Source organism: Muscardinus avellanarius (assembly GCF_963383645.1).
Source record: "Muscardinus avellanarius genome assembly, chromosome: 15".
NCBI classification, from domain to species: domain Eukaryota; kingdom Metazoa; phylum Chordata; class Mammalia; order Rodentia; family Gliridae; genus Muscardinus; species Muscardinus avellanarius.
The window spans coordinates 38,728,548-38,754,621 of record NC_137801.1 but is presented as its reverse complement, the minus strand read 5'-3'; positions in this window follow the sequence as shown (position 1 = coordinate 38,754,621).

Genomic DNA, 26,074 nt, shown 5'->3' with positions numbered 1-26,074 from the left:
TAGGTCTGATTATTGTATGTCTACCTTATCCTTTCCTCTGAGACATGCAAGGCCTCTCACCCTTTACTTTTCACATTCCAGGCAGCTAGTGCAGCACCTACACTTCATTAGTGAGGTGGTCATGCTTTTACGTACAGTAGTTCCAAATCTTCACACTTTGTTGGCAAAAATTCCCAAAGACAGTCACTGGTTTTCTGTCTTTGATCTTAAAGACACATTCTGTTGTGTCCCGGTATACCAGGGCTCTCAGTTCTTGTTTGCTATCCCCCAAAACAGCAACACTCTTTTACCCTCCGGGAACTTAGAAGACCTCCTGGTAATGGGTACAAGTTTTTAGTTTCTTTGCGAGTTCTGACTGTATTTATCTCTACCCCTCACCTGGCATGGCCGCTGGACCATTGTAACACCTGCCTCTTCAGTGCAGTTTCTTAACAGCTCCCAAATGGTTATCTCTGGCAGCTTTCCTAACCTTGGCTCTTTCCTAGAACAACACTGTACCTGACAAAATATTCTTCAAGCCCCATTAGGGTTAGATACTGACGTGTCAGACTGGGATCCCAGGGATAGGGCATGCTATTGCTAAAAGCTTCTGGTTGTCTGGAATCTCAGTTCTTGAGCTCTCAGTACTAAATCTCACCATCTAAGTACACCAGTCCTGGAAAGCAACTGCAGGGGCCATAGAAGTCAGACAGAGTCTCTTAATTCTCTTGCCTCTCTAGTTCCTCTCAATTGTCTGGCACTTGATGTTTCCACACTGACAGCTGAAATGGGAGGTACCTGTGCACTGCTTAATGACACATGTTGCTTCTGGATAAATGCCTCCTCCCAAGTTGAGGAAAACCTCAACACAATTAAACATAACATCAAAATTACTGACACCTTACAAGACAATGCTGGTTTTGGACCAGGATTCTTATCATCCCTGTTTTAGTCCCTTGGATCACAAATCTGACCTTGGGTCCTCCTCTTTGCCTGGTTTTGCTTGTTTTGCTAATTTGGTCCATGTCTGCTTAGCGTGATTGTCAGGATTTTGTCTTCTAGATTGAAGGTGATTAAGCTATAGACGGTACTCCAGATGGAGCAAAGATGATGGCTGCAGGAAATTTCTACCATGAATCCCTCAATTGTCCTGAGCCCCCATCTACTAGACCCTAGCTGCTGTTCTCCCTCCATCAGCTCTTATCAGTAGTGAGCAACTCCAGTGATCATCAACCCTGTTCCCTATTGGCAGGTAGGGACACCAGTAGACTAGAGGGCAATGATAAAGGATAAAGGTGGAATAAGGGCCCAGGCAGGCAGCTCTCCCTGACTTCTAAGTTAAGACTGATCAGCGATTCCAAAGAGGATTAAAAATGGACCAATTGGGGCCCTGATCTAAGGATCAATCAGAGGAATTGCCAAGCTATATAAGCTGGTGAGCCAAAAGCAGAGCAGAGACCAGCACAGACAGAGGAACAGCAAGGAGAGAAGCTGAACAGTAGTGACAGGAAGAGCCGCAGCTGTGAGCAGGAAGAGACACACAGCAGCAGTGGTAGCAGCGAGCAGGACTTGTGGAGCTGTAGTGCCACAAAGCAGAGCAGCAGAACCGGATCTGACAGCACCTCCCTGGCAGTGCTCACCGGGGAGCTGCAGCCCTTTGAGACCTCTCCCTAGGCAGCAGCCTGCTGCCTTTTCCTGTCCTCTTCTATGAAACTCTGTACCGATTCCTGTGCCTCCCATGCTAAAGTTGTTTGGTTCTTGGAGACAAGAACTGAGGGAGACTGTGGGTCTGGGGCTGAGACCTCCTGACCCCAGCCCAACCCACAGCAGTTCCTTTATCAACATTTCTGGAACACATACCATGTGGCAGGAGCTTGATTTGTTATTTACTACGCATAGGAAACCTGTGAAGGAGGTATTCTCTAAAGGGACGTGTAACGTGCTCACGAGCGCTGTGCACACAGCTCCTGCTATGGTGCCCTGGTGAGCCAGGCGCAGCCCACTGAAGACCTCTTTACTCCAGTGAGGGCCCACGGGGCTGAGGACCACTGTGGCTGAACAGCCACTTTCCTAGCCCTCTCCCAATGAGCTCTGTGCTTTAGTGGCTCCAGTGGTGAGATGTGGACCATCAAGAAGAAAGGAGCAAGGTCCATGCCTGAGCAGCCCAGCCCAGCTCACCTGTGAGCCGCCTGTGAGCCGCCAATAAGCTGGGGCCAAGGAGAGGGGGGGAGGGGGCGCTCCCAGGAGGCCGCCGGCCCCTCCCACTCTTTAGCTCACTTTGCTCCTCTTTCTGGCCCAGGATCCTGGCCCCTTACTGAGAGGGGAGGGGAAGGGGTACTGAGCGGAGAGGAGCTTCCATGTCCCCTTTTTCTCTTTCTCCCATTAACTTGCTGGGATAATTGCCAGGTCCTAGAACCTGCCAACCTCCCACCACCACCCCAGGAGGAGCCCCCCCAAGCGGGAGGAGGCTGCAGGGGTTGAAAGTGGGTCTCACCATACCCTGCCTCTGACCTTTTCTGAATTTCTCTGGTCAGGGAAACTCCAGATAAGCTGTAAACAGCTGAGAGCCAGGCAGCAACCCAGACAGCTGGGCCCAGGACCCTTGAGGGGCAGCCTGAGGACCCCTGCCCACAAGAACTGGCAGCTGGACAGGACTAAGGACTGCTTATAGCCCCCACCCCAGCCAGGTGCCCACCCCCTGCCCAGAGGCTTCTTTCTGAGAACTGGTATTTCCCTTCACCTGTCTCTCAGGTCAGAGAGCCCCTTAGGGCATCTCTTAGCATATAAGGTTGGCTTCTCCTTCCAACTTTGCCTCCCACTGTGGAGGCACAGGGAAGCTGCTACTGTGATGAGAAAGAGGCGGGTGGAGCAGCTCTTGCTTTGTTCTGGAAGAGGTCTTGGAACTGTGGTTTCTCTTAGCCTCAGTTTCCTCATTTGTCAAGTAGGACTAATAGATTCATGTGATAATACATGTAAAAAGCTGTCTACTCCTGTTCAGACTACTATAACAAAACACCAGAAGCTGGGTAGCTTATCAACAACAGAAGAGTATTTCTCACGATCTTAGGGACTGGAAAGTTCAAGATCAAGGCATTGGCAGAAGAGGGCTCACTTTCTGGCTCGTAGGTGGTGTTTCCTCAACCCAGATGTGGTAGGATTAGACCTGTAATCCTAGTTGGGAGGCTGAGATAGGAGGATCTCAGATTAGAGGCCAGCCTTAGCGATTTAGCAAGGCCCCAGAAACTTAGTGAGATCCTGTTTTAAAATAAAAATAAAAAGGTTTGGGCTGTAGCTCAGAGGTATAATGCTTTAGGTTCAATCCCTAGTGCCAAAAACAAACAAATAAATGGTATCTTGCCACTGTGGAAAAGTGGAAAGGGCCAAGAACATCCCAGGAGTCTCCTTTAAAGGGCACCAATTCCATTCGTAAGAATCCACTTCTGTGGCCTCGTCACCTCCTGGAGGCCTGACCTCTTAGTACAATCACACTGGTGACTAGGTTTCAAGTTGGGAGGACACAGACATTAAGAGCATGGCAAAGGTCCAGCAGAACTGACTAGACCCCAGGTGGCAGCAACGTAGCTGGCGTCCTCCCTCCCTCCACACACTCCGCTTTCAGCCCTGGGACAGCAGGGAGACTGGAGCAAATGGCCCAGGCAAACCAGGTCTCCGCGGCTATGGCCAGCCTGGGACGCTATGGTCAGGTCTAGACATAAAACCTCCTGGACCAAAAAGGGCTTCTAGAACAGAGCTTCAAAGCCAGGATGTCCTACCCTGGAAACGGGAACACCTGTGAGTGGCTGAATACTGGATGGTTCCTCAGAATCCCAGGGGGTAGACAATGGACTCACCGTGGGGAGAGACATGAGCAGGGAAGAAGGGCTCTGCAGCGCTGGTGGTGGTGAGTTCTCTGACACTGGAGGTGCAGAGGGTGGGCAAGGTCAGCAGGAGCTGGGACTAGAGGAGGAAATAGTTAGCAGCCTTACTCCTCCTCTGAGTCCTCTGAGATTGTCAAACAGCTCCTCTATGAGATATGCTTTGAGGACTCTTCATTCCAAATCTCTCATCTGTCCTTTACTAATGCCCAAGATTCCTCCATTATAGGTTCATTGTTTTGAATTAGGGCACTGTCATGCAAAACTGCAGACTCCCCAGCTGGTGCCACACGGGTCTTTCAGAGCTCTTGTGAAGGCTCAGATGGGGGAATGTAAGGAGAACAAAGAAAGCGTCTCCTAGGGTTGATGGGCACCCGGAAGGAAGGTAGCGGAGCCAATATTACATGTTACTGGGTGGGGGGGGAGACCCGGCTCCTAGCCTTAACACATAGATCCCAGACACTCAGGGACTGAAAGAGTAGGATTAGGGCTTGGTACAAGAGACTCCCATGTTTGGCCACACTTCCAGGGGCCCTGGGAATATCTGAGCAGCTGCAATCCACTTCCTAGTGAGACACAGCTGTGTTCTTTCAGATCAAATAGAAAAGGCTGTCCCAGTCCCTGAGAGGTGGAAGAGGGGATAAGGCGTTTGCTAGTGTCTCCACTGCAAAGTTTCTACAACTAGATGCTAGGTCAATGGCATGAGAAAGCGGACCTGTGATAACAGTAATGATTACCACGCTTAGTACCTAAAATATCTCCAAGACAAAGAATCATTTTTGAAATGTGGGTATTGGTTTTGTTTTACAAATTGTAGAGTCTGGACTTGAATACAGGTGACTGGATATGAAAAGCCCGTATAATGTTTTAGTGTAAGTATCTCAGAAGCAGCACCCATAAGCACCAACTCTCACCCAGCCACACCACCAGGAAGCTTCCTGGCACACCACATACCAGACCGAATATTCAGGGTAGGTACAAAAAAGACTGAATTTGAGGCTCCCATCTGCCTTGGGGGAGTTTTCTGTCCAATAGAAACATAGTGTGTGTTAAATAGGAAGAGGAAAAAGCTCTTTGAGCAACACGGGAAATACACACTCTAAGCTGGGCACAGTGGCACATGCCTGTAATCCCAGTGCTTGGGGGACAGAACTCACAGGGTCAAGGTCAGGATCAACAACTTAGCGATACCCTCAGCAACTTAGTGAGCCCTGTTTCAAAGTAAAAAATAAAAAGGGACAGGGGTGTAGTAGAAGAGAGAATGCCCCAGGGTTCAATCCCCAGTGCAAAAAAAAAAAGACAGAAATACACACTCTGGACTCGAACACTTATACATGCATATGCATAGCAGCATTTTATAAAAGAGCTAAAAGGTAGAAAGAACCCTGGGACTGACGTCTAAATGTATGATTTCCTTCAAAACGTATGCTAAAACAGAATCACCAGTGTGATGGTATGAAGAGAGGGCCTCTGAGAAGTGTCTGGGTCCTGAGGGTGGGACCCTCATGATGAGATCACTGCCCTCACAAAGGCATGAAGGAACTCGTTAGACTCTTTTTGTCCTTCGACCATGTGGAGACACATAGAGGGCGCTATCTAGGAGGAATGGGCCAGACACTCTATCTGCTGTGCCTTGACCTTGGACCCCCAGCCTCCGCAACTGTGAGATATAAGTTTCTACTGTTTATATATTATCCAGACTGGTATTTTTATATAATCTGAAATAACTAAGACACCAAATGTTTATCAGTGAATACACAGGTAAATAAAATGTGTGGCATATGCATAGAAGAGAAAATTACTAGCCTTATAAGGAAATGAAATTCTGAGGCATGCTATCTCTCATCTGAACAGACCTTGAGAACATGACACTAATTGAAATGAGCCAAACACCAGAGGACAAATACCGTACAATAGAATACGTCTACATGAGGGCACGACAGCAGTCAGGTTCATGGACACGAGGGACTGGAAGGAGGGAGAAGGGGGACATTCGCACTCAATGGGTCTGGAGTTGTGGTGTGGGAAAAAAAAACACTAAGGAGATGGGTGTTGGTGATGGTTGCACGAGAATGTGAGTGTCTTGGTACTACTGAACTCTGTCTAAAAATGGGTAGGATTGTACATTTTATGTTACATGTATTTCACCATAATGAGAAATTAAGCACCAGAGTTTGGGGTTCAGAGTTGGAAGCTCAGTGAAGGAGGCTGTGGATTCAGTTCCCACAGACGAAGCCTCCCAGCCATGTTCCATGGCCACTTGATCATTACCTCCTGGAGCCCAGAATGGCAGCTGGGACCAACCTTGCGTCATGGAGAGAGGTACCCAGAGTATATGTTAGTGGGCGTTTCATCACTGTGGCCAAAAACCTTACGTGAATGACTTAAGAGAGGCAAGCTCTTTTCTTAGCTCACAGATGCAGAGGTGTCAGTCCCTGGCCTGCAGGCTCCACAGCTTTGGGTCTGGGGGAGCAGAACATCATGGCAGAAGGGTGTGGTGAAGGGAGCTGCTCAGCTCATGGCGGCTGAGAAAGGACAAGGACAAGATACAGTCTCTAAGGGCACACCCCCAAAGACCTGCTTCCTCCAGGCACACCCCACCTGCCTACAGTTTCCATCACCTCCAAGTATTATTCAGCCACCAATAAATTCACCCACTGATGAGGTCAGACCCCTCAGGGTTCTGTCATTTCCCAAAGGCCCCACCTCCAGATACTGCTGCCTTCTAGACCAAGCCTTTAACACCTTAACACCCAAGCCGTTGGGGAAGTTATCAGAATCAAACCACAACAGGGGGCTCAAGGAAGGGGTTCTGGGACAAGCACTTGCTGGGATAGAGTGCAGAGGAGCTTCCAGCAGCCGGGCTTAGCACTGGCACAGGCACTGGCTGGAGCGATGGCCAAATGGAGCGTGGGGTTGACAGGTACCTGAGGACAAAGGTGGCAGAAAAGGAGGAAGGGAAGCTCATGCGGGCACCAGTCTTGAAAGTGCCCTCTCACTAGGAAGGGGCTTCAGCATCCCAGCGGCATGCCCTTGGACAGCGGCAGCTCCAGAATGCCTACGGGAGGTGTTTAGGGAAAGCAGACTCTGGCATTTACACATAGGGTCTTTGGTGGCCTCACTGCTCCTGGAAGGAGCAGCAAGCTTTGCGTCACAACCCCAGGAGGAAATAGCAGGGCAGCAGGGAGGCTATTTCTGAATCAGTACAAGGAAGAACTTTCTAGCACAACTAGAGATGGAATGAAAGACCTTGGGAGGTAACCAGTTCCCCATTCCAGAGATATTCCAAGATAAGCTGTTTGCTGCACCTTCAGAGTCCCTTCTATACTGGACTGCTTTGTTAGGGTAGTGGGCATAGATCTCAAAAGAGAAGAAATTGTCTAAAGGAGTGGTGGCAGCTTTTAAAAAGCCTTACAGGAGCCTATCAGGCCCAGGGGACTAGATTATCCCAAAATGTCTTCCCTTCTGGAGCTTCTTTCTCCCTGGGGCCTGGGGAGGGCAATAAACTGTTCCCTGATGCTTCCTGTCCACAGCACCAGGTAGAGACAGTCTGGTTCCCCGTGTCTTTGCCCTAAGTGCTAGGGTGGATAGGGGCTGGCAGGATGGTGCAGAGTGAGAAGCCATTTGAAAGACTCCTACAGAACCTAAGAGCAGGAAGCCTAGAGCTAGAAGGCGAGTACCCTGGGACTCCTGGATACAGCAGGTTCAAGGTGCAGCCCTTGTCCCAGGCAGGATGGATCCAGGCCAGCTGAGGAGCAGCTGTTGCCTCAGCAGCCTCCAGTTTGGGGGCATAGGGTGGACTTTCCAGGGAAGCATTTCTAAGAGTTTGTGGAGAGGACAACACATAGCCAAAGACTTAAAGATGTTCCACTGTGGGATCCAAGACAGGACCGCCAGGTTAGGTGAGGGAATCTTTTTGGGAAGTAGGAATTCTCTGGCACTTTTTACCCCAACCATCTGTCTGTCCCACCCAGGGACCCATTTGGCAGATTAATTGCTGGAACCACTATCAGAGCTTCCCTGGGGCAGGAAGGTCTGTGAATACTTGAGGGCCCCAAATCTATTGCTCATCAGAATCACCTCCAAGATGTGTTAAAAAATATAGACCCTCCCCACACCTGTCAAGATTCCAGTCCTTTGAGGCTCATCTCCGGTAAAAACATAGGAATCCTGAGCAAATCCTTGACCCAGGGACAAGAGATGGGGAGGGGAATTGTGGTTTCTGGTAGAAATACTTTGATTGCAGGGTCAAGGATCAGATAGCAGTGAGAGATCCTGTGTGCACCTGGGATCATGAGCATCTCCCATGAAACATGTATTGAGAATGGGCTAGCTTCCAAGGATACAGGGATGGGAGAGAGATAGCACACAGCCAACAAGCTGGCTAGTGACTTATCCAATTATCTGAGTCCCCAAAGTGGTCCCCTCTGGGGACCAACAGACAACCACACAGCAGCCAAGCTCCAGCAATAACAGACAACCACACAGCAGCCAAGCTCCAGCAATGGCCTAGGTGGGGAATCAGTGACTCTCAGGGCCCTTTCTAGGCTCTGCCAGAAACTCCCACCTACCTAGTATCATCAGCTCCGTGCCAGCCTGGGCATCTGTGGCTGTCACCACCTGAGCTGGTGTTCAGGAGTCCAGCAGGGGCTGTTTTCTCTGGATGGCCAATGAAGACAAGCAGGGGCCTATCACCTTTGAGGACGCACAGGCCTGCATCTGTCCACGTGTCTGTAGACCTGATTGCCAGAGGAGTTGAACCCCAGGGCAAAGGCAGAGGTCAAAGGGACAGAGGAGGCACTGGAGAACTCGTGCTGTGGGAGGGCAACCCCAGCACCAGCAGGATTGTGTCTCAGCGGCAAAGTCCCATGTGGGGAGTTACTGAGGGCTGGAGAGGAGTAGAAAGGTCTATGTCTAGACCTAGGGCCCATTTCTCTGGGCCAACAAGAGGAACATTAGTGCTTAACTCTGGGTGGTTGAGCAAGGGCCTCCTCTGTGGACTCTGATGGATATCAGGTTTTCAGGAATAACAAAGAGTTGATTTCTCCATCTGCCTTCCACCTTCCTCCTCTCCCGGTATTCACAGACTGCCCTTCATACCAGAACTCGCTTGCCCATCATTTGCTAGGTTTTGCTACGTGCAGAGCCCAGTAGCTCTCTGCACGCCTTCTGCTCATGTCATCACTGTGGCCTCTTCCTCTAGGCACTTCTTTGGTACCTGAGATGCCCCTCTCTTGAGTGTCCTCCTGTGTCTGGTCACCCCGCAGCTTCTCACCCTGGCTTGTCTGCTTCTCCCTGACCTCTGTAGAAGGCGGTGTACTCAGGACTCTGCCTCGTTCCTTTCCTTTCCCCTACACTCCTTAGGTGGGTCATCCCACCCTGTGGCTTGAAACACCATCTATACACAATGTGCCAATAACTCCAGCCCACCACGCTTCTCCAGCTCCTACCAACTGCCCACTCAACCTCTCTACCTAGGTGTTTCATAGGCCAGGCCTGACATGTTCAAACTGAACCCCTGCTTACCCCCACACCCCCAAAACCCTTCACCTGAAGGTTTCCCAGCCTCTGAGAACAGCTCCAACCTTGGCGTTGCTTGGAACCTCGTGGGGCTCCTGTTTCCCTCCAGTAAGGCCGATTCTTCACAACGAACAGTGAAAATCATTCCAGGACCCGCACCCTGGCTTGGCATCACTTCTGTGACCACTCTGGTCCCCTTGCTATCCCTCAAACCCAGCAGACATGCCTTTGGGCCTTGAGCATAGCTGGGAATTTTGTTGTTGTTTTTATTGTTTGGGGGATTTTTTGGTGCTAATAATTGAACCCAGGGTTGTTCTACCTCTGAGATACAGCCCTAACCCTATTTTATTTTTTTATTTTGAAACAAAGTCTCTATAAGTTTGTGAGGCTAGCCTCAAACCTGCAGTCCTCCTGTCTCAGCCTCACGAGTACTGGTGTTACAGGCGTGCACCACCACATTCAGCCTTGAGTATAGCTGTTCTTTCTTCTTATAGCACAGTTCTCCCGGATGTTTACTTGATGGACCTCCTTTGAATCTGCTCACATCTCACTTTCTTACTGAGGCCCAGGCTGGTAACTCTAATGTCACTCTACAATTTACCCCGTGTAATTCTTCCTAGTCCCCTTACTTTGGCCTACTTTTTAAATTCCTTGTAACCTTCAAACATGCTATATGTGTTATTTAATTATTTATGGCACTGGGGATTAAGCCCAGGGGCGTCTTCCTCTCAGCTAGAGCCCTAGCCATATTTTAGTTTTTATTGTGAAACAGGATCTAAGTTGCTGAAGCTGACCTAACATGATCATCCTGTCTCAGCTTTCCAAGTACTAGGACTACAAGCATGTGTCATGTGCCTGGCATGTTTTATTTTTTATGTTTCTTTTTAATTGCCCCTCTTCCTTGATGTAATGGCACAGATCTTTTACCGGTTTTGTCTGCCAATGTCACCCAAGTTCCTAGAACAATGCCTGGCATACAGTAGGTGTTCAATAATCACTGTAGGATTGCCTGGTCTATGCAGTCTCCTTTGGGCCAATTTTAAGAGCTTTAAATATTACATATCAAATATACATTAAGTTTCCTGCTTAAAACTCCTTGTCTATAGACTCTTGATGGATTTAATTTTGCATGGCTTTGATGTCTCAATCACTGGGAATATTTGGGAAATCTTGGGAAGTGGGAGACCCTGGCTTACAATTTGATGTTGGGTCTTTTGCAAATATAAAATCAATAAACATTAGCTATATTAATAATATACACATTCATTTTACTTTGCAGTTTCCTTTTCATATTTTGGAACCAAAATGTACATTTAAGATCTAAAGCATTGTTGTGGGTCCTAGGCCTTGTGGATATAATGCTCACAGGAAACAATTCTCTCATGGTGTTAGCGATGGGGTGGAAGAGTGAAGCCGCCCACCTGCTAAGGGGACAGCCGTGCAACCTTGATTCTAGAGATGGCTTTCATCCCGAGTGACCTTAGGATTTCCAGACAACTCACCCAGTCTGCATGAGGTCCAGCTGGGCAGCTTTCTTCAGGTTCTCAGAAGCCAGCCTCAGGCTTGAGACTCTTCTTGTGATCATTCCCACATACTGTGAGCCCTGCTTTCTGAGAAAACCATATGATTCTGTACTCCAAGAAGTCAGCAGAACACTCTAGGTCCTGCTTTCTCCTTCATTTCTGCAGACCAGATGGATCTTGGACTTTTTTTTATTACCCTCCAACCTGGGATATCTGCAGCCATTAGACAGGCACACAGTGGGTACCTGTGCATGTGTGCGCAAGTGTGAGTGCATGCACACTCATGCACACACATGTACACATGGTTTCTGCTACCACTGGTATAAAGCTCTGCAGAATAACAGTTTAAAGAGCATTTGAATTGTTTCTGTCTCCTGATGTAAGTGGCTTGGCAACCTAACAGTACTGGTGTGTCTAAGCAAGAAAACTGCTTCCCAGCCTTTACCACATGCTCTCATCACTAAGCCCAGGAGCACTGCTGGCCGCCAGTCCCCTGAGTCATGGTCTTTGGGCTTGGGCTCTGAACTTGCCCCTTAAACTCAGACGGCCTGCACTCACTCTGCAGCTCTCTTTGCCCTCTTGGGGAATCTCTCTAGCTCCTGGACCCTATTTTAAAAGACCATGTCTTCTGTATTTCCAAATTCACATCTCATGCCCTTGAAGGGTGCACCACGATATCCCCTTCCTCTGGCCCGCAGGAAGTCGTGCGCTGTCCTCTGCCTGCTTCTTTTCCCCACCCCTCACCCTTGACATTGAGGCTACAGACAAATGTGGTACATGTGCCATGAGCCTTGGAAGTGTAGAGTTAGGTTCAGGTTTTGTTTTTTGTTTGTTTGTTTGTTTTTGTTTTTTGTTTTCTTATGTGGTGCTGGGGGTGGAACCTGGGCTTTTCTACCTCCAGGCTATACTCCCAGACCTATTTTATACTTTATTTGGAAACAGGGTCTCACTAAGTTGCTGAGAGCCTCACTAAGTAGCTGAGGCTGGCTTTGAACCTGTGCGATCCTCCTGTCTCAGCCTCCCAAGCGCGGGGATTACAAGCGTGTGCCACCACGCCTGGCTGAGCTCAGGTTTTGAATGGGCCACTTCCTGGCTTCATGACTTTGTGCATGTCGCTCAGCATGTCATTTTACCTCCCTGGCCTTCCAGTGGGTTTAACAATATATCTCAAATTCTCTGCATGGAATAATGTACATCGAGTACCTTGGACAGCGGCAGGTGGGTATGTGTGCTGTCTTAGCTCCGTTCTTCCCCAGCCTTAACTTTCTACTTTATTATTTTTTTCTTTTTCTTTTTTTTTTTTTTTTTTTTTTTTGGTGGTACTGGGGGTGGAACCCAGGTGCTTTCTACCTTCGGGCTATACTCCCAGACCTATTTTATTCTTATCTGGAAACAGAGTCTCACAAAATTGCTGAGAGCCTCACCAAGTAGCTGAGGCTGACTTCGAACCTGTGCGATCCTCCTGTCTCAGCCTCCCAAGTGCGGGGATTACAAGTGTGCGCCGCCACGCCCGGCCTTCTACTTTATTATCTTTAAGTTCTATTTTTTGTTTGTTTGTTGGTTGGTTGGTTTGGTTTGGTTTGGTCTGACATTGGTGATGAAACCCAGGGACATTTACTTCTGAGCTACACCACCAACCCTGTTTTATTTTTCATTTTGAAACAGGATCTCACTAAGTTGCTGAGGCTGGAACTTACAAACTTCTGATCCTTTTGTCTCAGCCTCCCAAGCACTGAGGTAAGCTCTGTTTCTGAAGTAGGTGTCTTGGCTTCAGTCTGAGGTCACATATGTCACTAGGCACACATATGTCAGCAACGGCCAGTGTGGCTCTGTCTTCTTCCTACCAACTCCTTAGAGTGCCTCGGAAGTCCAATGTGTATGGGGATGCTCCCAGCCTAGAGCTCACTGTGACCTTGGGCTGGTCATCTTTTTGTTATTGGTACAAATACCTGAAAAAGACAACTTAGAGGAGAAAAGACCGATTTTGGTTCATGGTTTCAGAGGTTTCAGTCCTTCATGGCTGGCTTCATTGCTTTGGGAAGAACCTCATGGCAGAAAGGTGACGTGGAGGAAAGGCTCTCAGCTCTTGGCAGCCAGGAAGCAGAATGAGGGAGACAGACAGACAGACAGACAGACAGACAGACAGACAGAGACAGAGAGCAGCCAGTGGCATGATGTGTCCTGCTAGGGGACATCCCTGGTGTTCTGCTTCTTCTAACTTGGCCCCACCTCTTACAGTTCCTACCACCTCTCAATCACACCATCAAATATGAATCCATCAATAGATTAATCCACTGATGAGGTCAGAGCCCTCATGATCAAGTATCTTCCCCAATGCCCCACCTCAGAACACTGCTGCACGGGGGACCAAGGCTCCAACACACGAGCCCTTGGGAGACTCCAGATCCAACCATAGCAGACCCTGTATGGACTTGTATAGCAAATCTAACTTGGGAAATGTCCTCTCTCCCCTCCTTTTTACTAAACCTCTGTGGTCAAGGAAAGAGAGGTGAAATGCTGAGGCTTTCCCATAGTTTGATATTAATTCTGAGTTTCCGGGAGGCAGTGAAGTTCCAATGCAATTCTTACAGGAATGAGCATGGTACGTTTCTCCACTGACATAAGACGTGCATTTTCACTCCACACAGGCAGCCCCAGCATCCTTGCAAAGCCATGTACTCTGCTGCCTCCCCACCAGCCTCACCTAGGCACAAATGCCTGCAAAGGACTCTCTTCTCCATAGCTGTCAGCAATGACTTTGACCTTACTCATCAGATGTTGGATTTCTTTTCCAAGATAACTAATTGTGGTGCCACTTAGCATTTCTATATCTGCTTCCAGTGTTAGATGTGTTTTTTCTCTCTGTCCCCTGCTCTGACTACAAAGGCCAGCTGAGGAAGAGCCCAACTCTGATGGTTTGGAAGACCCTCCTCCCCCAGCTGCTTGGGATGTGATGGCCTCATCCACAGCAGAGGGATGACTGAGATCCCAAGAGCTCTTGTGGGCTACAATCTCCTGCATCAAACAAGACTCTCCTCTCTGCTGTTGCTTCAGCTGCCATGGTGGAAACCGGTCCCCCAGAAAGCAGGTTATCACCAGCCTGGCTGCCAGCATGATGCCAGAAACAGCTGAAGCCTGTCCCCTAATTCGAGGCTGAGAGCAGCCCACAGTACCTGCTCAGCACACTGGGCTCACTTCATGCTCTTCCCCCACTTACCCCCTTTTTCTCTGTAGTTCAATCAAATAAAACTGAACAGCTTCAAAGGAAACTTACAAAACATCTGGGAGACATGGAAAGCAGCAGTACCCATTGCTCTCTAGGGTTGGAGACAAGAGGGATGCAAGTGCCTTGAATCCTGTAATTCCTGGGCCTTCTGGGGGGAGGGACAGCTGATGGAGCTCTCTCAGAGACCCTAAACCATCCAAAATGACGGATCTCTGAGCCCACAACATACACTTCTGCTTTCCACACCAAAGAAATTTCTTAGATTCGTTCAAAGAATCAAACACAAATATTCCTCAAGGTTTTTTCCTGCTAAGAAACTGCTTTATTCCAGGAAATGAGAGTCTAACATAAATTCTTTTTGCTTGTTTTTGCTTTGCAGCTCTGGGGTCGAACCCAGGGGCACTATCCCTCTCAGCTGCAGTCACTTTTTTTTTTTTTTTTTTTTTTTTGGTGGTACTGGAGTTTCTGGAAACCCTTCTATTTCCGGGCTACACTCCCAGACTTATTTTTATATATTTTTTTTTAATTTGGAAACAGGGTCTCTTAAGTCAGTGCGGCTGGCTTCCAACCTATGTGATCCTCCTGTCTCTGCCTCCCAAGCGCAGGGATTACAAGCATGCGCCACATCGCCCGGCCATTCCCAGTCACTTTTATCTTTTATTTTGAGACAGGATCTCACAAAGTTGTCCAGGCTGACTTTGAACCTGCAATCCTCCTGCTTCAGCCTCCATCATCCCTGGGTTACAGGCCTGAGCCTTAGCTGGGAGCTCGATTTGTTTACAGTGTTACACAGCAGTGGCTTTACTCCTGGGTGTGGTCTGTGTGTTCCTTCTCTCCGGGCAGGAGGTACAATCTACAGCCACTGAGCAAAGCCAAGCAGGAGTTGGAGGCTGTCCCTTAGCACCAAAGGGGACAGATCACCTTGGATTCCACTTTTCTCTGTCCAAGGATGGAGAGGCACATTAAGATTCTCCACCCCACCCTCACCCGCAACCCCGAAACCGAGTGGACCTCGTGCTCCTTGGATTTGGGCCACAAGGTATGACTACTGGGGACAGGATGAGAAGAGAGAGGAAGAGAACCCGAGACAGGGCTGGGGCCCGACCAGCGGGTATCCCTGCTTCCGAGGCAGCTGGGGAGGAGGTATTCCATTTCCTGAGCTGAGCTCGTCCCATTTCAGTTTGAACAGATGGAAATATAGTTCAATGTTTCAACATCATTTGCCTTTCTCGCGCTAAAATATTGATAAGTGCTGCCCGGGCGGATGCCCCCGCGGTTCCGGGCGGTAACTGGAGCATGATGTGTACTCAAGTGAGACACTGCAGAGCCTTTAACGAGTATTTAAAATTCCTGGAATAACGTGCAACACTGGCTCTGCTCGTTTGGCTCGCGAATACCTCCCCCTGGGCCGCCTCCTAATCGGCGGGAGGAGTGTAAGCCGCCTGGCCCCCTGCCGGTGGCAATTAGCGCGGCAGCTGCTCGTCTTCAGGACTGGAACACTGCGGGAAGCGAAGCGCGCGGCTCTGCACTGCAGCCCTCAGCCAGGCAGGAGGTGGGGAGCACGGAGAGCAGGGGGCCTAGGACGCGGGGTGCAGGCTCCTCTGCCAGCAGGGGCCTGGCAGTCGGTCCCCACTAAGACACCGCTCTGCAAACTGCAGCCACCACAAAGGCCCCTAATCCAGGGCTAAAAGAAACCCTGCCAGGTGGGCCAGAGATGTCACTTGTCACAAGATTTAGACTAATCCAGGTCGCCTAGGTGAGGATCTCCCAGAATCTCAGTATTTCCACATGGAGATCAGGTGGAGTTATTGCAGGGGTCCCTGCCGTGCATGATTAATTTTACATGCTCAATTATGTCCCTGTGCTCCAAATATGGGACACCTAATATAGGATGCCAGAACATAATGGTGTAAGCAGCTGGGTTTTATTTATTTATGTATTTATATATGTGTTTACTTACTTATTTATTTTTGCGGTACTGAGAATACCCAAGGGTATTCTACCTGTCAGTGACACCCCCGACCCTATTTTTTATTCTTTATTTTGAAACAGGGTCTCACTGAGTTGCAAAGGGCCTCACTAAGTAGTAGCTGAGGCTGTCTGCGAACTGTGCTCCTTCTTGTCTCAACCTCCTGAAAGCTGGGACTACAAGTGTGCTCCACGCCACCATGCCCAGCTTAGTACCTGGGTTTTAGATTCCAGACTTTTGAAAACTCTTTATAGATCTGTATGGATTTGTTCAAAAGAATGTTTGCCAAGAGACCTACTTGCATCAGATCACAGGGAGATGAGATGGTACCTTCCTGTTTCAGAAGTGATACCACTAAAGCACCCTTATGGGAGAAAGAAGGGCTGTGCCCCTGTAAACTGTGGGGTACCCTCATGGGGAGGAATTCTAAGCTGTGGCTACAATGGACTTAAATCAGTAAAACTCAGAGCCACTGATTGAAAATGTATATATTATTAGTTTTGTAGATTGGATACTATTTGCAACTGGAGAAACCTTGTAGATTTCCTTCTCTGTTTCCCCTTTTCTTTTCTCCTGCCCCCACCCCACCACACAGTAAAGCTTTGCCTGTCATAAAAATTATCTAGAGAACCTGGAGGTTCTAATTCAACAAAGACCTGGGAGTGTGACTGATGAGAGCCTCAGGTGCCCTGTGGCCAGGTATATTTGGGAATGTTGCCCTGGAAGTGCTGGTGGGGTGTGGCCAAGGCTGGGCAGGGTCAGCTGGGTAAGCAGGGACCTTGAGATGAGCCCTTCTTCGTCCAGCAGGAGGCCTTGGTGGGCCCTGACCTTGCCCTTGTGTCCAGCTAGGGCAGGCATCTTCCCCTCTCTCTGCCCGCACCCGCTCATCCAGCAATAGCCAAAGGTCAGGGTATACAACAGACACAACAGAGCTGGAACCACAGTGTCAAGATCATTTCTATTCTGGGAGCAGAAGACAGACAGAAAAAAGAAAAAGGGACACAGTGGAGGAGAGCAAGAAGGAGAAATCCAGGGCTGTGCTGGGGCACAAAAGAACAAAGGGGGTACAGTGGGCACGGGGCAGGCACCACACTGGGCCCTTGCCCGTTGGCATCAGAAAATGCAACCAAGGACAGACACCATGGGACATACCTGTAATCCCAGTACTTGGGAGGCTGAGACAGGAGGATCGCAGGTTCAAGGTCAGCCTCAGCAACTTAGTGAAATCCTGTTTCAAAACAAAAAATAACAAATAAAAAAGGAGCTGGGATGTAGCTCAGAGGTAGAAAACCCCTAGATTCAATCCTCAGTACACACACACACACACACACACACACACACACACACACCACACACACACCACACACACACCACACACACACCACACACACACACACACACACACACACACACACACACACACACACACTGAAATGCATATATATGAAAAAGCAATCAAATAACCAAGAAAGAGACTGGAAGGAGCAGGGATGAAAAGGGGTTCTGAAATGGAAACCCAGACTCTGTCCCCCATGAATCTGCAGAGAGCATGTCTCAGGTCCTCCACACCACAGAGGAGCAGAGATATGATTGACATGGGGCCGGCATCCTGAAAAGGAAAGGAGGGCAGAACCGGATGAGAATCCGGCAGAGCTGAGCCCAGAGGCTATCCCTTGGCTGGGCAGGAGGAGCCATGGGAGCTGGAGACAGACCCTCATGGCTTCCCACTCACTGCCCCCTGTCCCGGGCACCATCACCCCACTTCAGAGCAGCCACTGCTCTGCCTTGAGCCTCTCTGTGGGCAGTAACTGCACCCACTGTACACCAGGTGCTGGAAACTTGGGCTTTCTCATGAATGTTCTCTTCACCTTGCAACACATGTGCACTGGGCCTGTTTTACAGATGAAGAAAGCACACCCCAGAAGGCAAAACAGCAGAGCTCCTACATGCAGAACTGCAGTCAAACCCAGGCCTTGTGCTCGAACATCTCTCAGACCCCCGTGGATCAGCCCCTCTCCAGAAAGGGTGTTTGCACATAGGGTGCGAACCCAATTGAACCAGGAATGTACTTGCCCTTTCCTAAAATCAAATTAAGCATATATTAGAGTGGTGATTTGTCTTCATGACACATAGGCAGGACCTTTACAGAGAGATACGACCTACAAAACTTTCAGTTCCAATTATCAGTGTATTTTATGGGAATGGCTTTTCCCACCTCTGAAGTATATGAGCAAATGGCAGTTTTGCCAAGACTCAATGCATTATTTTTCTTTTTTTTTTTTCCATGAAATCCATGACCTTACCTGGTATTCTGGGACACACTCACTAACCAGAAACTGCCATGCAAAGCAGCTTAGCTTATATGTCTATCTGGAAAAAAAGGATATTTCATGTCTTTATCATTTTTACAAAAAGATAAATGGACTTGAAGGCATGTGTTCAAATGGTTGACTTTTTTTTTTTTTTTTTTTTTTTTGGTGGTACTGGGGATGAAACCCTTCTACCTGAAGACTACACTCCCAGACCTATTTTATATTTTATTTGGAAACAGCAAGGCTGGCTTTGAACCTACGTGATCCTCCTGTCTCCGCCTCCCAAGTGCCAGGATTACAAGGGTGCGCCACCACGCCCAGCTAATGGTTGACTTTTAAATTCAACAAACAACCCTTTTGGAAAAATACCCAGGAGTTGTAGAGCTGGATCGTATGGTGGATCTATTCCTAGCTTTCTTAGGAATTTTTCCAAAAGGGTTGAATCCAGAGAACTATAGTAACATATGCATACCTATGTTCATAGCAGCACAATTCTTAATAGCCAAAATATGGAACCAACCCAGGTCTCCATCAACAGATGAATGAATTGCAAAACTCTGGGAAATACACACAATGGAATTCTACTCAGCCATAAAGAAGAACAAAACAATATCATTTGCAAGAAGATGGAAAGTCCTGGAGAGCATTATGTTAAGTGAGATCAGCCAAGCACAGAAAGAGAAGGAACATATGTTTTCTCTAATATGCCCAAACTAGGGAACATAGAGGATATCAGTGGTACTCCAGGTAATGGAGGGGAAATACCAGCAAAGCTTGAATGGAAAGATAGGGGAGGAGGACGACTGAACTTAATTAATGAGGGTCTACATACGAATATGCGTAAAATTATGAATATGGCATGGTTACCCTGGACAATCATTGGTGGGAGGGGGGAAGGGAAAACAGGGGCGGGGGGGAGAAGGCACCAAGTATAGCCTAAATGTATACCATTTATGTTCAATAAAAATTTAAAATAAAATAAATAAATTCAACAAACAAGCAGGGAGTGTCTCAAAATATGATGGGGTGCAGAAAACATCAGAAAAGAACTTCCACTAGTAGTGCCCAAATTTTTGCCCAAGCAAGCATGTCCTCAGCCTCAGTTCAGCTGCTCCAGTGTAACGCTGTCTTCATGCTCCGTGGCTTCCCCCCTACACACACTCACAGCCTTCTCCAGCCCAGCTTCTAGGGATGCCCATCTGCTATAGGTTGAATCTTGAGTGTCCCCCAAAGATCCATAGGATACAGGTGGGGTCTCCAGGGAGGTGCTCAAGGAAGCAGTAGAACTTTTAAGCGGTGGGGTCTGGCAGGAGGAAGTTAGGTCATTAGGAGGTGTGCCCTGGAAGAGGATTGTGGGACCGGGCCCTTTCTTTCTTTTTTACTACTCAGCCATGAGGTGGATGTATTTGATCCACCACACACCCTGACCTCAACGTGCTGCCCTTGAGACCAACAAATCATGGACTAAGACCTCCAGAACTGGAGCCAAAATGAGCCTTTCTCTGCATAAATTGTCTCAGGTATTTATTATAGTGGCCAAAAGCTACTAACACATTGCTTATTTTCCCCATCCTTGCCTGGGTAGTGCTTCCTCCTAGCATGCTCCTCCACTACGTTCCTTAATCTGACCCCAGAGAGTCCTTCTGTGGGCTCCAGGGTACCCTGCTCTGCTCCAGCACTCCTCTCCTCCCCTACTTTAGGTTGCTCTCTATGGCTCAAAGTTCTACATGTCCCATCTGGTTCACCTGCTGATTTCCCTGGGAGTATTCTGCAGCAGCCTGGTAGTGCCCAGCTTCTTCATCTACAGGTATGAGTAGATGTTCATTCATTTATTCACTCATCAATTCAACAGTAGATGTGAGGCTCTGTGGGAGGTGCTGTGGGCAGTGCAAAAGTGCATTCAACACAGCTCTGCTCCTGATCGAGCAGGAAAAATAAGCCTTATACCCAAATCTCTGTCAGCCAGGCACAATGTGGTCTTGGGCTCCCTGCTGGCTGGAGCATCTCCATGATGACACCATGTTAGCCTGGCACTTCCTGCCCCTCACTGCAACTTCTGGGCCTGAGCAGAGTCCTTCCTCTTGCAACTTGAAAAGCCCAGCTTCCCTTCAGCCTGCCTGCAGGGTTCCCACTCCCTCTACTCAGGATGACTCAGATATCTCTGAGTCACACTTCCCAGCTCAGGTTACCATCTCCACCCTGTCTCTAAGCTCTTCTGCAGAGACTGAAGAACACAGATCTTCCAAGGAAGCGCCTGTCCAAACTCCCATCACTGCAGGTCTTTAGTGTTATAATACTTTATTTATTTATTTTTGTGGTACTTGGGATGGATGGAACCCAGGGGCATTCTACCTCTGAGCTACACCCCAGCCCAGTTTCTTATTCTTTATTTTGAAACAGGGTCTCTAAGTTGTGGAAGGCCTCACTAAGTAGCAAAGGCTGGCCACAAACCTTAATCCTCCTGTGTCAGCCTCCCAAGTACTTGGATTACAAGTGTGCACCACCACACCTGGCTCTAGTGTTATAATATTTTAAATAAACATCATTCTCAGAGGGATGAGTGAGAAGTTCACCCAGAAGGATAAGCTGAAGAGCCACGGAGGAGGTGAGCCCTGCTGGGAGAGGGCAGCTTTACTGGAGGGCATGTGTCATCATGTTATCTGTCTGTGGTGGAGCCTCAGAAAAGGAGCTCCACAGGGTTAGGCTCAAGCCAGGTCATCCTGGATCATCGCTGATCCCCATCCTAGGCCCCAGACACTCCTTTATAAGGGCTCACACCCCACACACTCTTAGGGCTCCAGTTCTACCACCTTCTTGGAAGAAGGAAGAAAGGAGAGCTTATGATGGAACCCCATACCCTATTTCAGTGCGACTCTAGAGTGTTAGAACATCCTGCAATCATCTTGGGTCCTCTATTTCCCCAACTGTAAAATGAGGATAAAAATACTGATCTTCCAGGATGCTGTGAGGACGACAAGAAAAAAAACTTGAGAAAGAGCAGGCGTGTTGGCACACACCTGTAATCCCAGTACTGCGGAGGCTGAGGCAGGCTCAAGGCTAGCCTCAATAACTTCACAAGACCCCATTTCAACATTAAAAAATAATAAATAAAGGGCTAGAGGTGTAATTGGAAGGTAGAATGCCCCTGAGTTTAATCACCAGTACCAAAACTAAAAAATAAGCCAGAACTAAGGACCTGCTGTTAGGCAGGTATTAGCCTAGGAAGCATCCACAAATGTTTATTTTATTTCTTTGGTGCTATGTCTCCCACGCAGAGGCCTGCATCTTTAAACACTTACTTGTGGCTTTATTGTAGAGATGGATTTTCTCCATGGTATTCAAGGACATGATGAGGGGGCATCTGGCTGTCTCCACCTGACTCACCTGGGTCTGGAGAAGGGTGAATTCTGACACCGAGGAGGGAGTTCCTCTCTGAGAGAGAACAGCCATGACAAATGAGAGATGGTTCTGGCTAAGATGGCAGCCCAGCAGATTAATCAAAGATCTAGCTTCTGATGCATTACAGACTTTCTTGAAAGGAATCCACTTTGTCTTTTCAAGTTTGAAGCTGTCTATACCAAATTTCTCCTTTCAACTGAAGGCCACACCTACATCCTTTGCTGGACTCAGCAGCAGAAAGCAGCAGCCCAACCAGAAGGCAGAAGCAGGGAGACCCACTGGGAAGCAGGAGGACATTCAATCCTCACCCCCACTTGCTAAAGCTCTCCTCCCAGGCTGCCCCTGGAGTCCTCCCACATCCCCAGACAGGACTCTGGGCCACCTATCACCCCTGGCTTCAGATGCTCACCAATACCCTCTACTCCAGCCTAGGTGGCTGAGAGCCCAAGGCTTCCTTTTCACCCAGGATCAGTATAGAATTGTCCTAAGTGATGATGTCAGGAAATAACACGATGTGTAGGGAGTGTGTGTCTGGGTTGAGAAGCACCTGAAACTCCAACAACCAACGGTCCTCAGCCCAGATGACTTTTCCTTTAACAGCCAAAATACAGCCATTGAAGACTTGGTGGCCCAGTGCATATGGGCATACATGTCCTCCCCTCTATCTCAAGCTTCCTCTGAAAAGAGGCACACACACAAAAAAAGGCCTTTCAAAGCTAGGCATGGTGGCACATACCTGTAATCTTAGTACTTGGGAGGGAGGCTGAGACAGGAAGATCACAGGTTCAAAGCCAGCTTCAGCAATAGTGAGATTCTCAGCAACTTAGCAAGATGTTTCAAAATAAAAAATAAATTAAATAGGCCTAGGGGTGTAGCCTAAAGGTAGAATGTGAATGCCCTGGGTTTTACCCCCAGTAACAACAACTACCACCAACACAACAAAACCCTTTCATAAATGAATAAACAAAATGTAGTGTGTTCCTTGTTCTGTATGAAGGTGGGTGACGTCCGTAACTAGCGGTGTGGTCCCCTTAGTGGCGCTCCTGGGAGGAGCGATGACTTTCAGGAGACAGAGCCTTAGTGGAGGCCCTTAGGTCATTGGGAGCAAATCCTCAAAAGGAAGTGTGGGCTAGACAGGAATGGCGGCACACTCCTGTAATCCCAGTACTTGAGAGGCTGGGACAGGAGGATCCCAGGTTCAAGGCTAGCCTTGGCAACTTGGCAAGGCCCTCAGAAACTTAGTGAGACCATGTTTCAAAATTTAAAAAAATAAAATAAAATGGGTATAGCTCAGAGGCTTATTCCCCAGTAACACACACACACACACACACACACACACACACACACATCATAGGACCCCTTCCTTCTCCTGTCTCCCTTTGCTTTCTGGCTTAAGATGTGAACACTTACTCTGACATGTGCTCCTGCAATGGGGCCACCCACCTTTGAACTTGAACCTCTAAAACTGAGCCAAAACACCTTATTTCATAAGAAGCCTTGGATATCTCATCAAAGCACTCATACATCCATATAATTACACATGATTTAACTAGATAGTGTAGGGACATAATCCATGGTACAGTGGATAAGCCTTGAAAACATTACAGTAAATGAAAGAAGCCAGACACAAAAGACCACATATTGTATGATTCCATTTGGAAGAAATGTCTACCATAGAGACAGAAAGTAGATTAGCAGTTGCTAGGGGCTGGTGGGGAGAGGGAGAGGGCCGAGAATGTCCAATAGGTATGGGGCTTCCCTTCAGGATGATGAAAATGTTCTGGAACTAGATAGTGGTGATACCTTCACAACACTGAATATGCTAATGTCCACTTAATTTTACACTTGAAAATGGTGAGTTCAGTTATGTATATTTTACTACAATTCTAAAAAATGAAAACAAAAACATAAATCAAACCTTTCTAGGCTTTGAGTATTTCCTCCTCCACTTCCATTCTTCCAGCAGCCACCCCCAATGTGGGAGGAAGAGTTCTAGAGCTCACTTGAGGGTAAAAGAATTTTTTCTATTTCTGTTTTTGTTGTCATGGAGAAATAGTGTCCATTGACACAAGCTCATTAAGGACAGCCCCAGAGGGCCTTGGCTGAGGCAGGTGTCACCCTGAGACATAAAGTTCCTAGATGAAGAATGAGAAGAGGAAAGACCAGGCTTGTTTCAAGCCTTCTTCACAGCTGGCCTTCCTGCCAGTCCACTGATTCCAGGTGGATCCCCAGTGCAACTCCATGTCTTGCGATCCTCTAGCTCCTTGCCACAGAAGCACAGGCAGGTGGAGTCTGTGCTAATGGGGTCTGAGAACTGCTTGCAGAGTCAGCTGTCAGCCGCACTCCCAGGGCCTGGTGACTCACCAGAGCTGAACGCGGCCCAGGCCCTTTCCTGCTGACTAGTAAGCAGTCCTGCTCCTGGATATAGACACAGTGACACAGGAACCCAGGCAAGCTCCCTGGGCCACCTCACTCTTTGGAGACAACCAAAACATTACCTGAGATGCCACTCAGTAGTAGACTAGATCTGCCTGAGTCAGCCAACCCAAGTCACTATGAGGTATCTGGTTGAAAGCCAGCCTGAGTGTGGGTGAGTCAGGGAAGAGACAGGGCGTCTGGAGACAAGGACCTGAGCCTGGGCAAGTCCTCCAACCATTGGATGGCAGAAAGATTATTTTCCTCAGAGAGTAATGGCTTCTTCCCTTACACCTAATGCTAGGAGTCAGGATTTATCTGCCTCTTTTAGCTTATACAGAAATCAAGACCCCCAACCCTTTAGAATGTAACCAGCTTCTCTAGGCTGCCTCTGTGGTCCTGTCCTACAGCCAACTCAACTTACCCTTCCTGTGGACAGTACCCTTCACAGTTTATCTATTACCTGATTCCTCTTCCACCATGAACCTCTCTACCCTCAGACAATACAGGCTCGAACCAACGGCATGCAATCCCTTTCCCAAAACCTTTGGAAATTCAGAATATTGGGGATCTCCTAAAAGTACATTGGGCTAAGGATGTAGCTCAGTGGTAGAGTGCTTGCCTTGAATTATGAAGCCCTGGGTTTAATTCCAGCACTGAAAAAAACCAAACAGGGTGGTGGGGGAGGAAGTAAATATAATAGTATATTAGTATTGGCATATATATTATATATTACCTAATGCCACCCTGGTTGGTCTGGAGCAGTACCTGTAATCAAAGGCATTAATATTTCTGCAGTGAAATGTCTAATACCCATGCCAAGTGGATAAATAGATTTTAAATAGCTTCATACAGTTTAGGTCAGGTTTTGCTGCCAAATCATTTTGGCAGCAAATATACCCAACAACAAACAAAAGCCAAGGCCTTTTGAATTTGGGATGTGTAGAGACGAGCCGGGGGTTGGTATATATGCTGCATAAGAAAGAACGGAGGGAGCAATCCCCCTGTCTCCGCCTCCCAAGCACGGGGATTACAAGCGTGTGCCACCACGCCCAGCTAATTTTTAATTTTTAAACAAGGGTCTTGCTAAATGGCTGAGGTTGGCCTCTGATCTATTACCCTCCTGTTTCAGCTCCCCAAGTACTGGGACCACAGGCCTCTGCCACTGCCCAGTTCACCGCCGACATTTTATGAGCCAAAGCTGGCTGTACTGTCAAGAGTGTGGCAATGGCTTCACCGTCAGACCCTGGAAACCCCAGGGAATAGTACCCACTGCCCTTTGCAGCTGTCTTAGACCTGTCCTTCACAACCTCTGGATCTCATTTCCTCCTCCCCCGCATGGAAAACACACACTGTAGGTCAAGATGTGCTTCGGAGCTGGGGGCGCGGCTCAGTGGTAAAGCACGAGCCAGCATGGACGAGGCCCTGGGTTCCATCCACAGCACTGAGAAGAGAGAAGAGCCCTGCTTCAAATGCCTCCCTCTGGGTTCCCCCTCACTCATACGTTGTTACGGCCATTTAAACTATAATTCGTGTTGCCTTTCTCTGCTGTGAGGCGGAGGCGCGGTCTGTGTTGCCATTCGCTCTCCGGGTTTGTACTACTGCGCCTGGCACCGGGCAGGTGCTCAGTAAGCGACAAGGCTCCCAGCCTCCAGAGGGGAGCCCCGCGCGCCCTCTGCAGAAGCCTGGCGGCGTCTGCAGGAGAAGTTAGCAATGTGGGAGAGAGGAAGCCTTTTCAGGAGACACGTATTGCAAGCCCCAGTGGGCAACTATGGAATCAAATAGGAACCAAGACATGGAAAGGGGAACTCATATCGCACGGGCTGGAGTGGAGGGTCCTAGAGACGCAAAACTGG